Consider the following 12244-nt stretch of genomic DNA (forward strand, 5'->3'; position numbering starts at 1 on the left):
GGCTCTGAGCACTATGGAACTTAACATCTGAGGTCATCAGTCCGCTAGAACTTAGAACTACTTAACCCTATCTAACCTGAGGGCATCACACACATCTATGCCCGAGGCAGGATTCGAACCTGCGACTGTAGCGGTCGCGCTGTTCCTGACTGAAGCGCCTAGAACCGCTCGGCCACACCGGCCAGCCACAGGAAGAGACCATAGTGACATGTATACCTTTTCGTATGTGTTAGAAGTTTACACAATGTGCCCAATTATCTTGATCACCCTAAATAACTTTTTGACCAGAAGCAAAATGAAAGAAAAATATATCAAGCAGAGGCTGTTTAGCTAAAAGGGGGACATTAACCAACATGACTGCCTTAGCTCGTTGTGAAGATGTGAACAGCAATATGTCTTTTTTAAATAGCGTCCTGTATTTTTAATCAGAAGCGCACTTCCTCTTCTATAGACCTGCCACGAGTGTAGACACCTGTAAAGTGTTAGACGTAGAGATAATGTCTAAATATTGCAAATGTTGTAAAGTCAATGAACATAAAGAACACAACTCTGTGGCTAATTTTCGAGAAACAATGGTGGTATGGAAGTTCATGGAGTACAACAAATATTTCATCGCTCCGTAGAAACAAGAGGCGTACGGTAAACCAGATATTTGTGCGCTGGTGACAGTAAGGCATACAACAATGTGGTGAACTCTAAGCCATATGGAGATGCCATTATTAGCAAAATAGAATGTGTAGGCCATGTTCAAAAACATTTGGGAACAAGGCTGAGAAAACTAACTGTTGAGATGAGAGGAAAAAAAAATTAGAAGATGGAAAATTGCTGACCGGACAGGGTCGGTTAACTAAAACTGAAACAGAAAACTTGCGGGTATGCTATGGACAGGCAATTAGGAGAAATAAAGAAAATCTGGAGGCAATGAAGAGAAATGTTTGGGCCATATTCTTCCATAAGTCCTCTACTGATGAAAACCCTTGTCATGGATTGTGTCCATCAGGAGAAAATTCGTGGTGCAAATACAATAGGGGTCAGGCAACTGGAGAATCTTATTCTCACCAGCATTCTCTTCCTGCTGCTGTTATCACAGCAATTAAGCCTATTTTCAGAGACTTGGCTAGTCTTGACCTTCTAAGGAAATGTCTGCATGGGCAGACACAGAACGCAAATGAATGTTTCAACAGCATAATTTGGAACCGCCTTCCTAAAACTGAATTTGTAGGCATGCATACAATGAAACTAGGAGTTCATAATGCTGTTATTACGTTGAATTGTGGTAATATTGGAAAGTGTTGAGTACTGAAAAAGCTGGAATTAATCCTGGTGAAAATATGATCAGCGGGCTGCAACATTGCGATAAAATGAGGATAGCCGATGCAGACAGGTCTGCATCTAATATAGCCAAGAAAGCAAGACAAACATCCAGGAAGGTGAAAAAGAACCTAGAAGACCTGCTAGAGGCCAAAGAAGGTCCATCATATGCAACAGGACAGTTTTAATTAACTGAAAATAACAAATTTCAAAAGTTTTTTCTTTAAAGTCAATTTCCCGCAAACTAAAATTTTCAGTACGTATGCCCCATTATATCAGAAACTATCATAGATAAATGAATTAAATTTTCGGAGACTCTGCATAACATAAAAGCCACCTCTGGTACTACATTCATTAATATTCCCGCATTAGGAAGTTCATAAAAAATATTTTCTGCAGAAAAAATTAATATTTTTGTTAATAAATTTAAAAAAGTATTTCTTAAAAACTATAAAATGGATAAAGCAGATTTTAGTACAGTTGACTCTATTAGCATCATGTAACATACAGTAAAAATATTAAGGTCCTGCATCAAATAGTTTTTTCAGAAATGGGTCAAACACTTATCTAAATTAACATGGGTTAGATAGGTTAGATAGGCATCGTGTGGTCCTCTTAACATTGACTGCACAACAGAATAATATCACAGGATTAATTCAAAAATGAACGAATGAGTACCTCTAAATTTTCATTTCTAGAATGACTCTTTAACGATAATCGATTGGAGCAGAGTCTACAACTTTTAACTAAGCTGACCGTACAAAATATTGGTCGCACCATTATTAGAGCAAAGGGGTCGCTTTGTATCGGTACACGAAGGACGTCTCCAAAGTAAATTTCGCCGTTGTTTTTCACATGGGAACTTTATATCCAAAAACAGATACACTATGGCGTCATGAAATATGCTCCTTGCATTATTGGACATACTCACCATTGACATTGAGAGATTTGTCGTAGATTGCAATCAGTTTGAAGATACCACTCTGGTAACAACTGGCGCCCTGCTATGCAAGGAATTTTCGTAAAGTCTGCTCCACCTCATCATTGCTTTGGAAGTGACATCCTTAGAGTGCAGCTTTCAATGTAGGAAACAGGTGAGAGTCCGGTGGGCAGGTGTGAGGCTGTAGGCTGTGTGACCCAATCATTTCCATCCGAAGTGACGAATCTGACACTGTGTGAGCCTTGCTGTGTGTGGTGTTTTGTTGTCGTCCAAGATCACAACAACGTCATTCAAGAGTCCTGATCTCCTTCGCTGAATGGTGGACCTGAGTTTTACGAGGGTGCAACACTGATGGTCCGTTGCTAGAGGAAATCGAGGAGAATCACACCATTTTGCATCCCCCGTGTCATTGAGGCCTTGGATTCTGGGGTAAACTGATTCACGCATGTCTCATCGCCTTTGATGTTTCTCAATGGGAACTCATTTCCCTGTCGTGCGTACTGCAGCAAGTGATCGTGACTGATTCCCGTTCTTGCACTCTTGTGATCCAGGGTCAGGTTTCTTGGCACCCGTTTTGCAGACACTGTTCGGTAACCCAACATATCATGGAGAATGTGATGAGCCTGAGCACGGCCAATACCCAGTGTGGACACCACGTCTGACAGCTTTATGCTCCTGTCCGCCAACACCAAGTCCTGTACTCCAGCAATGTTCTTTTCATTCGTTGATGTGGAGTTACGCCCACTTCGACCTTCCTTCTCTGAACATGCAACACCAGTGACCAGGTATTTTACGAGACATGACCTCTTCTCTATACACGGTCTATAGGTGCTCACGGATGACAGACACACTAGTCCCACGGTGTCAGTACATGTCCCTCTGTACATGTTCCTCCGTCATCGTGATTTGTAATCGAATAATCTCGGTCACGCCGCTCTGCTGCTAATCTCTCTTCTTCAGCGTTTTGCGCATGCATCATTCCTCCTCTGCTGACACCCCTTCCATTGCTGAACCAGTAATGTGTGTGGATTCTTATGGCGTTTGTTTGTGTCACATGTTGTACAATCTTCTCTTTCAAAAACAGTGAGGAAATTCACTTTCGGAAAGTCCTGCGTAAATGGTGTAGAAACGGTACTAGGCGGTAACGTAACCCTCAACCGTTGATGTAAGTTGTGGCAATGAAGTGGCGTGTATGTGCCAGTTGGCTGTACGGAATCAACAGAGTGATATGGGTCGAAGTACAGCTGTGACATAATGAGAAAAAAAGACCTACAGTTTGGTTTTTGAGCATACCCATGATCACACGGTAAATGAAATTATCCCATTTGTTGGTGTTTCGACGTGTCTGCAGGGTATGTCCCATTTTCTGCCAACTTTCATCAGGTACAACTGCAATACCCGAACATCCATCATTTTCTTCCACTGCTTCCCTAGCAGCCAGTTTTCCTAAAAGCCAGAAGTTCACTGAGCATTCGTCATACCCACACCCTGCCATCGTATCGCCACGTTGTGTACCGTGATTCGTCACTCCACACAACGCTTTTCCACTGTTCAGTCGTCCAATGTCTACGCTCCTTACACCAAGCGTGGCGTCGTTTTGCATTTACCGGCGTGATGTGTGGCTTATGAGCAGCCGCTCAACCATGAGATCCAAGTTTTCTCACCTCCCTCCTAACTGTGATAGTACTTGCAGTGGATCCTGATGCAGTTTGCAATTCCATTGTGATGGTCTGGATAGATGTCTGCGTGTTACACATTACGACCCTCTTCAACTGTCGGCGGTGTCTGTCAGTCAACAGACGAGATCGGCCTGTACGCTTTTGTGCTGTACATGTCCCTTCACGTTTCCATTTCACTATCACATCGGAAGCAGTGGACCTAGGGATGTTTAGGAGTGTGGAATCTCGCGTACAGACGTATGATTTAAGTGACACCCAATCGCCTAACCCCAGTTGAGTTCTGCGGAGGGCCCCATTCTGCTCTCTCACGATTTCTAATGACTACTGAGGTCGCTGATATGGAGCACCTGGCAGTAGGTGGCAGCAAATTGCACCTAATACGAAAAACGTGTATTTCTCGGGTTGTCTGGTTACTTTTGATCACATAGCATATGTGACTGGCCTTAAGCCGCATCCTATGTCAGCGACTGAAGTGACCGAGGGCAGGCGACATCTGAATTCGGGCTACTCCAGTTACAAACAGCAGCATTGGGCAACATACCATCGCGTCCTGCGTGCGAGTGACGAATCCCGCTACAAGATAGCTGCTGGAGTCGACTAGCTGTTTCTATAAAACGGCGCCCATAAACCACAAAATATTGTATCTCGAGAGCAAGGCAGAAAAAGTAGCATCACTTAGGAAAATAAAGTGATGTGCTGTGCATGATATTTACAGAGGTAGGACTCTTCTTGCAGAATTTCATAATTTATAGCACTGACTACGAAAATCACCAGACTAATTCTTCAAATACACGTGGACGAGCAGAGATACATTCCACTATCTAATCAATGAATTAAAGACGAGTGTATCGTATTTGACCACGAACTTTCGACAGCCGATGAGTGTTTAAGAATCGTTGACTAACGTAAATATCGAAAAATGAGTGACATTCCTGATGAGGTGTCTGAGGTAATTAAACTACCAAATCACTGGTCTGTGTTCGTTTCTTGGTCGTAGCTTTTATTCAAGCGATATTATTTTTGATGTGTACCATTCTAACACTAAATCTGTGTATTAAGTTTTATATGTACTCTGTACCCTGTATCCCAAAGCATATTTTTTAAGTTCTTGGCAAAGTATTTGATTTTTAAGCGTTTACACACCTATCTCAGGAACAACCAAGAAATTTTACTGATTTTTGTTTGTTGGGAACGTAATTCACCAGCAATAATTGTTAATGCCAAGTGTTTCAATTAATTTAAATAGTCTGCATAAATAAAGCATGCAAAATTTTTGAAAGAAAGTTTAAATGGTTTGTGAAATTATTTGGCTAAAACCAAGAAATAGAACAGATTAGAAAAACATTTGGTGCAGTTCATTTGCTGTACACGATTTCGAGCATCATTCAAAGGTACGTCAAGTGATTCTCTAATCTACTTTATTTCTTTTACACACATCATTTCACATAACATTTGACCAATTTTTTTCATTTTTTTATTTTCAAGTTTTACTCAGAAAGCATGATCTTAATGACACCTCATTTGCCTTCCTAGTGTCTTCTGTTCTCGAAATGTCTAAATTCAGATTTTTTTTCGAAGGAAGCCTTTAAGCTAGTTAAATATCTTTTTATGCACAAAACAGCTAGGCCGTGAAGAAATGAACTTTTTGACACTTTCATTTAAATAGCCAACAGCCGTTGTTCGTGAAATATTTCAATTTCTCCTCAAATCATTAAGTAAATTTTCCTTAATTATCCTGATTACTTTCAACCAAATAAATATTTTCTTTTTGCGAAACTAGACCTCACGCTGGTCACTTTGATATCTCATTTGCACATATCTCTTTCTTTATTGGCCTATGAAAATTCTGACAGACACTCATTGTGTAATTTAACATTTGACCAAGACCTTTCAAGTGTTAATCATACAACAAAATACGTCCTCTTTGCGTACTGTCATTTGCAGAAAACGTTGTTTCGAAATCTTGAATTGTATATGAAATTGACGATTATTATGACCACTATTTGTGATGTGCAGGGACAGAATTGGGTGCGCCACGTGCGGCCCATATACCACATTCACAATCCAAAATCTCGTGAAGTAAGAGACATATCGTTCTGTTCTCAGGTTTAAATATAATTTAGGTATCTTCGCTACATTTTATACACAGACATGCAAGACGTAAATGAACTATATGCAAAGTGTATGCGGTGCGTTTTTACCTCTGCAAACGCTTAAAAATTTCGTGCAGTCATTTACTTAGTTTCGTGCAGTATCGTAACTACGGTCAATAACAAAAATAAATTCAGTCCTTTACCGAGCGAAGAGGTCAAGCAATGTGATGAGAAAGCATCATTTTTTTACCAAATAGTTTTCTGAAGATTTCATGATATGTATTTCACAGCCACTGGCGCGTTCGCTCCAGTGCTTTGCTGAGAAACTTGCACTAACCTGACCGAGATAGTTCGGAAACAGTGAAGTTGAAATGTGAGAGACGCCATTTCCTTAAGTAATTTCAGATCAAAACAGAGCTATACTTTTGGCTCTGATGATAAATATCAGGAAGCAAAGATTCTGTGCAGGAAATCTCTTACGACGTGTATAAACTGTTATTGTAAACTTTTATTGTATTACCCCTAAGGTACTTTGTTGGCATCAGATTGTCATTCCTTCAAAATCGATACTGATTTTCGAGGAATGGATCACTTTTACATTCGATAGCGCCAGGTAGTGGAGGAATGAACCTGTAGCATCCAAACTCTCCAGCAAGAATAGTAATTTTTTACCGTTCTTCAGCGTTCCCTAGTTGCTTCAAAATTCATGGAGATATAAATGTATTATGTAGTAGTGACAAGCATGTTACTATGCTACGTTTTCTCATGTTATTCTCTCGTTTCTCAGGTTAGAAACAACTTTTGCGCCACAAGTTTCGTTAAGTATGGTATTTCGATTTCCAGTGTTGATATTCCGTGAGTGTGCTCCTGGAGATGTGTTTGCCCGATCCCCATATTCGAATTTTATTTTTCCGGCGTTTTTCAACCAAATTCGTTATAACACTTCACTTGCCATTCTCATTGTTTGTTGAATGTGCGTGTTTACTGCATCGTAGTATTCCCAGATGTACCTGTGTCTTTATCTTCCATCTTTAGTTTGTGTTGTGAGATCCGATATTTATTGTGTGTGTGTGTATGCGTGTGTTTGTGTTTTGTTATGTGTGAATGTCTTACTCTTCATGTGTGTGTTTGTGAAACAGACAGACAGACAGACAGAGAGAGAGAGGATTAATTAATTATTTATTGTGGTTATATTCCACATTTCTGTTTCTTATTGCTTTAGTGACTAACATTATCAGTGAGTTGTTGTTTATGTTGGTTTAGTCATTAATTGCTTTTTTTATCATGTTAACAGAATCTTCCGTCGGTTCTTGGTAGAATAACATTACAATAAATGAAAAGCACCAGTTTGCTTTTGTTCTACAATGTTACTTTTATTGTGTTAACCAGTTTTCGGCTTACAAGGCCATCTTCAGACGTTTACTGAGTATTGTTACCAAAGAAGTTACAATGTTTGCAAACAACATTGGAAGAAAAGTAACACTTCTAGACTGAAGCAGAAACATATAGTAAGTAATATATTTGACAGTGTGGTGGTAATGCAATGAAAAAGTAAAAAATTGAACATTAAATAAATAAAAATGGAGTAGACAGGAAAAACAGCATGCCCACATAATAGTTTCTATTAATAAACAAACTAATAAAATAAAATAAAATTAATACTTGACAAGGCTATATCGGGAGGTATAAAACGTGGAGATTGATACACAAACCAATTAAAAGAAGAAACAATTATTAATTACAGAATACATAAGGAACTTAAACAATATCAGCAACATAAACAGAAATAAACAGATACAGGAAAATGGAGGCATTTGAGGGAACATACAGTAAATGCAATCTTTGAGAGTGTGGTGGTACTGCATTTTAACATAACATTATATTCAAAACAGTGGCTATGTAACAGTTTGCATTAAATAAATGAACAAAGCAAAATGTGAACAATATTTGGTGAGACAACTACAAGAGGTGTTAAACATGGACAGTAATACAAGTACTAATTTTAAAAAAGGCTTAACTATTGAAACTACAATCTACATGGAATACATAGACAACTTCGATAAAACAAGAGAACTTAACGAATACAGGAAAATGGGAATATGTAGGAACACACACTGTGGGAAGTAATGAACAACAGAGATGATTGTATAAAGCTTAGGAGAGGGGAAGTGTTGAGCTGTGTCTGGTCATTTATGATTAGATCTGGACTGTGAACAAGATGTTTTTCAATTTCCAGAGCTTCCAGCAAGTTGAGTTTATGACCTATGTTTGCTAAGTGAAGTACGTGGGGCACTGGCTGGTAGTTGTGACCCTCACTCAGTACATACCCAGCAAATGTGGAGTCAGAATTTTGCAACCTCCAGCTGCGTTCATGTTCAGCCAGCCTAGTTGCTATGTATCTGCCTGACTGACCGATGTAAAATCTGTCACAATTAGAGCAGGTGATTTTGTATAGGCCACTGTTGGCTAATAACTGGATCTTATATTTGCTATTAAAAACACATTGGGCTGTCGTGTTCTTAACATAGTAGGAAACACTATACTTGCAGGCTTTCAGTGCTTTGGCAACGATCTGATACCTCACCTAGAAATGGGAGTGTACACCATTTCATGCAGACATCGTCATTTTCTATTTGTAGTTCACTGTTGCTGTTTGAGTTTACGGAGCAGTGAGTGGAGCTGTGGACTGTAAAAAATGGAGTGTCAATTGGAGAAATCGGAACATTTCCGTCATATTCTTCTGTTTAAGTTCAATAGCGAGGTGACAGGAGTGGAGCCAACCAGAAACATCTGCGCCATGTGTGAGGGTAATGCCATTGGACAGAGCCCGGCAACGAAATGATCTTATATGTTAGGAAAGGATGTTTTTGACATTAGTGACTCTCCACGTTCAGGAAGACCTTGGGGTTTGCTGAAGATCGTATAAAGGCATTAATCCACGGTGATCTAAGTCAATGTACTCGAGAAAAGGCAAATGTGATGACCTGTGAACATCCTACCATCGAGTGATATTTGCATTCAATGGATAAGGTTCAAAAATCGAGTGCATGGATACTGCATGCTCTAAGCCAAAACCACGAAAATCAGTGGGCGGCCACATGGGCACGTTCCATTTCCGTCATCAATTGGCTCGTGAACAACACAGACCATTCCAGTCCACTACCGTTACTGTTGACTAGAAATCGTATCTTTCTCCTAACACAAGGAAAAGAAAGGAATGTTAGAGAGAGCCAAAAAAAGTACGCTACTAGCCATTAAAATTGCTACACCATGAAGATGACGTGCTACGGACGCGACATTTAACCGACAGGAAGATGCTGTGATATGCAAATGATTAGCTTTTCAGAGCATTCACACAAGGTTGGCGCCGGTGGCGACATCTATAACGTGTTGACATGAGGAAAGTTTCCAACCGATTTCTCATACACAAACAGCAGTTGACCGGCGTTGCCTGGTGAAACGTTGTTGTGATGCCTCGTGTAAGGAGGGAATTGCGTACCATCACGTTTCCGACTTTGATAAAGGTCGGATTGTAGCCTATCACGATTGCGGTTTATCGTATCGCGACATTGCTGCTCGCGTTGGTCGAGATCCAATGACTATTAGCAGAATATGGAATCGGTGGGTTCAGGAGGGTAATACGGAACGCCCTGCTGGATCCCAACGGCCTCGTATCGCTAGCAGTCGAGATGACAGGCATCTTATCCGCATGGCTGTAACGGATCGTGCAGCCACGTCTCGATACCTGAGTCAACAGATGGGGACGTTTGCAAGAGAACAACCATCTGCACGAACAGTTCGACGACGTTTGCAGCAGCATGGATTATTAGCTCGGAGACCATGGTTGCGGTTACCCTTGACGCGGCATCACAGACAGGAGCGCCTGCGATGGTGTACTCAACGACGAACCTGGATACATGAATGGCAAAACGTCGTTTTTTCGGATGAATCCAGGTTCTGTTTGCAGCATCATGATGATCGCATCCGTGTTTGGCGACATCGCGGTGAACGCACATTGGAAGTGTGTATTCGTCATAACCATACTGGCGTATTACCCGGCGTGATGGTATGGGGTGCCATTGGTTACACGTCTCGGTCATCTCTCGTTCGCATTGACGGCAGTTTGAACAGTGGACGTTACATTTCAGATGTGTTACAACCCGTGGCTCTACCCGTCATTCGATCCCTGCGAAACCCTACATTTCAGCAGAATAATACACGACCGCCTGTTGCAGGTCCTGTACGGGCCTTTCTGGATACAGAAAATGTTCGACTGCTGCCCTGGCCAGCACATTCTCCAGATCTCTCACCAACTGAAAACGTCTGGTCAATGGTGGCCGAGCAACTGGCTCGTCACAATACGCCAGTCACTACTCTTGATGAACTGTGGTATCGTGTTGAAGCTGTATGCGCAGCTGCACCTGTACACGCCATCCAAAGCTCTGTTTGACCCAATGCCCAGGCATATCAAGGCCGTTATTACGGCCAGAGATAGTTGTTCTGGGTACTGATTTCTCTGGATCTATGCACCCAAATTGCGTGAAAATGTAATCACATGTCAGTTCTAGTATAATATATTTTTCCAATGAATATCCATTTATCATCTGCATTTCTTCTTGGTGTAGCAATTTTAATGGCCAGTAGTGTAGTATGGGCAGAGGTTATACTTGACAATCAGACTAAACTATTATTTTCATTGTGCCACGAATTGCCTCCCCGAGGTATAACCATCAGTACTGACATTTATTGGCAACAACTGACACGTTTTGCAGACGCAATCAAAGAACAATGACCAGGAACACTGCTTGAAGTGATGCTACTCCACGATATCACCGGCCCACATTTTGCTAGACTGCCAAAAGACTCTATACAGAAGCTGAATTCTGAAGTCATTCCTCACCCACTTTATTCATCTGATGTTCCGCCCTCAGATTTTCATCTTTTCCGTTCTCTATCGAGCAGCCTTCCAGAAACTTATTTCTAGGATAAAAATGCGCGCCGGACTAGGCTTGACGAGTTCTTCACCTCAAAACCACGTGATTTCTGCAATTGCAGAGTCGAACCCCAGCGTTGGCAGACTGTTGTAAACAGCGAAGGATAGTATAATATTGATGACTGAAGTCGTTGTTATGTGTATCTGTTGTTTTTAGTACGGAAAAGCGCTACGAACTTATGCACCAAGCCAACACAACCATTATAAACCTGAAGTTGCGTCTTTACTGACGTGAAACTGGTAGTTGCGAATAAAGCTCCTTCATACAGGTACGTGGCCTTTGGAAACACCTCATCATTCTTGACATTTTAAATTGTTATAATTTTTAGGATAATTTGAAGGGGTATTGAGTGCTGAGTGTTTGTTATTGTTATTCACCATATCTCCGAGCTGTGATTGACCCCCCCCCCCCCTGCCCCCCTGAAAGTTGTTTCTAGCAATTACCAAAGCAATCATTGGCGCACAGGAAGATCTGCAAACGTCTGATGTTACGAACTCGTATAATTTGACATACCAGTTAGCTAATCAGCACTTAACATTGTTATTTTACTGTAAATGGTGTGGATCACGACACAGAAGACCCTAGTACAGCCTTAATCACCTACAACGTCAACTTTAAGTCGGAGTAGAAAACGTCTTCAATCAGGCATAATATTTCAGCTCAACAGTTTTCAAATCTGCATAGAGTCAGAAACCAAATGACACACTACTGGCCATTAAAATTGCTACACCAAGAAGAAATGCAGATGATAAACGGGTATTCATTGGACAAATATTTTACGCTAGAACTGACATGTGATTACATTTTCACGCAATTTGGGTGCATAGATCCTGAGTAATCAGTACCCAGAACAACCACCTCTGGTCGTAATAACGGCCTTGATACGCCTGGGCATTGAGTCAAACAGAGCTTGGAAGGCGTGTACAGGTACAGCTGCCCATGCTAGTTCAACACGATACCACAGTTCATCAAGAGTAGTGACTGGCGTATTGTGACGAGCCAGTTGCTCGGCCACCATTGACCAGACGTTTCCAGTTGGTGAGAGATCTGGAGAATGTGCTGGCCAGGGCAGCAGTCGAACATCTTCTGTATTCAGAAAGGCCCGTACGGGACCTGCAACATGCGGTCGTGTATTATTCTGCTGAAATGTAGGGTTTCGCAGGGATCTAATGAAGGGTAGAGCCACGGGTCGTAACACATCTGAAATGTAACGTCCACTGTTCAAAG

The 12244-nt window shown here is 41.2% G+C and overlaps 1 protein-coding gene across 1 annotated transcript in view; it reads right to left on the reverse strand.

Moving 5' to 3' along the window:
* LOC124795776 (thymus-specific serine protease-like) overlaps positions 1 to 12244 on the reverse strand; it is a 150886-nt gene that overhangs the window by 50879 nt on the left and 87763 nt on the right. The window lies entirely within an intron of this gene.

Source organism: Schistocerca piceifrons, chromosome 4 (genome assembly GCF_021461385.2).
Source record: "Schistocerca piceifrons isolate TAMUIC-IGC-003096 chromosome 4, iqSchPice1.1, whole genome shotgun sequence".
Lineage (NCBI taxonomy): Eukaryota > Metazoa > Arthropoda > Insecta > Orthoptera > Acrididae > Schistocerca > Schistocerca piceifrons.